This window comes from Schistocerca americana, unplaced genomic scaffold (assembly GCF_021461395.2).
Source record: "Schistocerca americana isolate TAMUIC-IGC-003095 unplaced genomic scaffold, iqSchAmer2.1 HiC_scaffold_1070, whole genome shotgun sequence".
Lineage (NCBI taxonomy): Eukaryota > Metazoa > Arthropoda > Insecta > Orthoptera > Acrididae > Schistocerca > Schistocerca americana.
In genome coordinates, this window is record NW_025725124.1 from 27,501 (window position 1) to 32,500 (window position 5,000).

The window sequence follows — 5,000 nt, forward strand, 5'->3', positions numbered from 1 at the left end:
CAAATCAGATGATGCCGCAGTCATTTACTTACGATAATCACAATCAACAAACCGGCCCCCCCCCCCCCCCCAAAACACCTTTCCTTACAACAATGTGTACCTTAACCTAACCCGTATTGTACCTTAACCTAACCCGTATTGTACCTTAACCTAACCCGTATTGTACCTTAACCTAACCCGTATTGTACCTTAACCTAACCCGTATTGTACCTTAACCTAACCCGTATTGTACCTTAACCTAACCCGTATTGTACCTTAACCTAACCCGTATTGTACCTTAACCTAACCCGTATTGTACCTTAACCTAACCCGTATTGTACCTTAACCTAACCCGTATTGTGCCTTAACCTAACCCGTATTGTGCCTTAACCTAACCCGTATTGTGCCTTAACCTAACCCGTATTGTGCCTTAACCTAACCCGTATTGTGCCTTAACCTAACCCGTATTGTGCCTTAACCTAACCCGTATTGTGCCTTAACCTAACCCGTATTGTGCCTTAACCTAACCCGTATTGTGCCTTAACCTAACCCGTATTGTGCCTTAACCTAACCCGTATTGTGCCTTAACCTAACCCGTATTGTGCCTTAACCTAACCCGTATTGTGCCTTAACCTAACCCGTATTGCGCCTTAACCTAACCCGTATTGCGCCTTAACCTAACCCGTATTGCGCCTTAACCTAACCCGTATTGCGCCTTAACCTAACCTATATTGCGCCTTAACCTAACCTATATTGCGCCTTAACCTAACCTATATTGCGCCTTAACCTAACCCGCGTTGCGCCTTAACCTAACCCGCGTTGCGCCTTAACCTAACCCGCGTTGCGCCTTAACCTAACCCGCGTTGCGCCTTAACCTAACCCGCGTTGCGCCTTAACCTAACCCGCGTTGCGCCTTAACCCAACCCGCGTTGGGCCTTAACCCAACACGCGTTGGGCCTTAACCCAACACGCGTTGGGCCTTAACCCAACACGCGTTGGGCCTTAACCCAACACGCGTTGGGCCTTAACCCAACACGCGTTGGGCCTTAACCCAACACGCGTTGGGCCTTAACCCAACACGCGTTGGGCCTTAACCCAACACACGTTGGGCCTTAACCCAACACACGTTGGGCCTTAACCCAACACACGTTGGGCCTTAACCCAACACACGTTGGGCCTTAACCCAACACACGTTGGGCCTTAACCCAACACACGTTGGGCCTTAACCCAACACACGTTGGGCCTTAACCCAACACACGTTGGGCCTTAACCCAACACACGTTGGGCCTTAACCCAACACACGTTGGGCCTTAACCCAACACACGTTGGGCCTTAACCCAACACACGTTGGGCCTTAACCCAACACACGTTGGGCCTTAACCCAACACACGTTGGGCCTTAACCCAACACACGTTGGGCCTTAACCTGCTCTGTAATTGTCATACGACGCGTTAAATTAGTGTAGTGTTGCCTAACTGCAACCCCCGCAATATAGTTTGCTACCCGCACTGCCCGGTCCCCAGAGTATCGCTTCATGTTAAACACCTTGCAGCTATACACTGTAATGCGGATGGCAGCAGGACGTACATGCTCAATGCCCTTCGCAGTTGTTCATTGGCATTCGCATGGCGAAGCACAGCCTACGTTGTGGTACGGCTTGTGTCAACTGTCCGCTGATGTTGTACGTCCAAATCACACACTGTACTGCACATTGGTCCTCATGTACTGAATGATACATCGTGGTACATGTGTGACCGTACCACGACTGCGCCAACAACGGCGAACCATACGGTCCAAATATTGTGCACTCAGCTACGTGTCGTCTCCCTATAAGAGCTGGATTGCAGTATGGTATGCCGTGGATGGCGATCAGCATGAGCCGTCTGTTGATGTAGTGGCGCGTGTTGTCAGACGTAGTCGTCTCTTCTCACTCACCGTGATAGCATGGTGCACTGCGTTCCACATCTGCGACATGCGACAGAGGCCGGTTGACAGTCGTTCGCGCAATGGACATCGCATACGTACGGGGGCCACCTTCCACGTGTTCGCGAAGCGTGCACATGTTGTTGCGTGTATGTGGGCAGACATAGTGTGTCGTGACACCTGACACAGGCATGCAACAATCGTTGAATTTGCAAATGGCGATGGACGTCTACGTTTGCTGGTGACGTTACGCAAATGAACAACTGGTAAACCGTTGTGGTGCGGTTGTTCTCGCTAGAGGTGAATCAGTGATGGCGACGATCTGAGCTACCAACCGGTTGTTTCAGCGATACCCACCATGCCCACGAACGTGAATGGCATGTGGGTGTGAAGCGATACGCGGCGGTGGCTGGGTGGGACCGTCCCCGGCCGGTGAGGGGGGGCCTCCCGGCGTGCTGGCCGCGCGGTGCGTGGGCGCACGCGCTACAGCCGGCTGGTGGGGGCGGCCAGTGGCAGGCGCGCCGGCCGACGGAGGCGGCAGGCGGCGCAGCTGCGCGCCGGCGCACCCTGCACGCGGCGCCGTGCGGCCAAAGTAGGTCCTCGCGGGCCCGGTGCGAAGCGCGGTGGACATCTGCAGTGTGCTGGTCCGATTGAGGACTGTGTGCGCTGAGGATGCGCCGCCGCCCCGGCGCTCGGCGCCGCGACGCCGTCTGCTGCTCGGTCGCCTCTGCGGTTCTCGCAGGTGGTTTGTATCGCAGCTGTGCGGACGTGTTGGCGCGTTCGCTTCGGCACCCAAGTGGGGCTTTTGTCCTTCTGTGGCGCTGGCGTTGGAGCTGCCGGCCACCGTAGGTGGCGCGTGTTGTCTCCCGCCGGCAATGCCACGACAGCACGCTCCCGGGCCTCTGTCGGCAGCGGCAAGCTCAGTTGGGAGCACGGGTGGTCGCACCTAAAGCGTCTACTCGCCAAACTCCGGGCGATTGCGCCTCTCTCGAACCCGACCAAGTACTTAGGACGGCGCTGCGCGCCGCCGGGACCTGAGAGGGTTTCGAGGTGTATTGTGCAGGGGAGCTCAGCCTCCTCTGTTTGCAGAATAATTGAGCGGACGCTTGCGTGTTCGCGCGGGCCCCCGGACACACTCCCGGGCGGCCGGCTGCTCAGCTCTAGTTGACGCAGGCTCCCTGGTTGATCCTGCCAGTAGTCATATGCTTGTCTCAAAGATTAAGCCATGCATGTCTCAGTACAAGCCGCATTAAGGTGAAACCGCGAATGGCTCATTAAATCAGTTATGGTTCCTTAGATCGTACCCACGTTTACTTGGATAACTGTGGTAATTCTAGAGCTAATACATGCAAACAGAGTCCCGACCAGAGATGGAAGGGACGCTTTTATTAGATCAAAACCAATCGGTCGGCTCGTCCGGTCCGTTTGCCTTGGTGACTCTGAATAACTTTGGGCTGATCGCACGGTCCTCGTACCGGCGACGCATCTTTCAATGTCTGCCTTATCAACTGTCGATGGTAGGTTCTGCGCCTACCATGGTTGTAACGGGTAACGGGGAATCAGGGTTCGATTCCGGAGAGGGAGCCTGAGAAACGGCTACCACATCCAAGGAAGGCAGCAGGCGCGCAAATTACCCACTCCCGGCACGGGGAGGTAGTGACGAAAAATAACGATACGGGACTCATCCGAGGCCCCGTAATCGGAATGAGTACACTTTAAATCCTTTAACGAGTATCTATTGGAGGGCAAGTCTGGTGCCAGCAGCCGCGGTAATTCCAGCTCCAATAGCGTATATTAAAGTTGTTGCGGTTAAAAAGCTCGTAGTTGGATTTGTGTCCCACGCTGTTGGTTCACCGCCCGTCGGTGTTTAACTGGCATGTATCGTGGGACGTCCTGCCGGTGGGGCGAGCTGAAGGCGTGCGACGCGCCTCGTGCGTGCTCGTGCGTCCCGAGGCGGACCCCGTTTGCAATCCTACCAGGGTGCTCTTGAGTGAGTGTCTCGGTGGGCCGGCACGTTTACTTTGAACAAATTAGAGTGCTTAAAGCAGGCAAGCCCGCCTGAATACTGTGTGCATGGAATAATGGAATAGGACCTCGGTTCTATTTTGTTGGTTTTCGGAACCCGAGGTAATGATTAATAGGGACAGGCGGGGGCATTCGTATTGCGACGTTAGAGGTGAAATTCTTGGATCGTCGCAAGACGAACAGAAGCGAAAGCATTTGCCAAGTATGTTTTCATTAATCAAGAACGAAAGTTAGAGGTTCGAAGGCGATCAGATACCGCCCTAGTTCTAACCATAAAACGATGCCAGCCAGCGATCCGCCGCAGTTCCTCCGATGACTCGGCGGGCAGCCTCCGGGAAACCAAAGCTTTTGGGTTCCGGGGGAAGTATGGTTGCAAAGCTGAAACTTAAAGGAATTGACGGAAGGGCACCACCAGGAGTGGAGCCTGCGGCTTATTTGACTCAACACGGGAAACCTCACCAGGCCCGGACACCGAAGGATTGACAGATTGATAGCTCTTTCTTGATTCGGTGGGTGGTGGTGCATGGCCGTTCTTAGTTGGTGGAGCGATTTGTCTGGTTAATTCCGATAACGAACGAGACTCTAGCCTGCTAACTAGTCGCGTGACATCCTTCGTGCTGTCAGCGATTACTTTTCTTCTTAGAGGGACAGGCGGCTTCTAGCCGCACGAGATTGAGCAATAACAGGTCTGTGATGCCCTTAGATGTTCTGGGGCCGCACGCGCGCTACACTGAAGGAATCAGCGTGTCTTCCTAGGCCGAAAGGTCGGGGTAACCCGCTGAACCTCCTTCGTGCTAGGGATTGGGGCTTGCAATTGTTCCCCATGAACGAGGAATTCCCAGTAAGCGCGAGTCATAAGCTCGCGTTGATTACGTCCCTGCCCTTTGTACACACCGCCCCGTCGCTACTACCGATTGAATGATTTAGTGAGGTCTTCGGACTGGTACGCGGCATTGACTCTGTCGTTGCCGATGCTACCGGAAAGATGACCAAACTTGATCATTTAGAGGAAGTAAAAGTCGTAACAAGGTTTCCGTAGGTGAACCTGCGGAAGGATCATTACCGACTAGACT

General features: G+C 54.2%; 1 non-coding gene across 1 annotated transcript; it reads left to right on the plus strand.

Moving 5' to 3' along the window:
• Nucleotides 1-3,077: 3,077 nt before the first annotated feature.
• LOC124560169 lies at nt 3,078-4,989 on the plus strand. Its single transcript, XR_006969071.1, has one exon. It is a non-coding gene; the product is annotated as a small subunit ribosomal RNA (ribosomal RNA).
• Nucleotides 4,990-5,000: the final 11 nt, after the last annotated feature.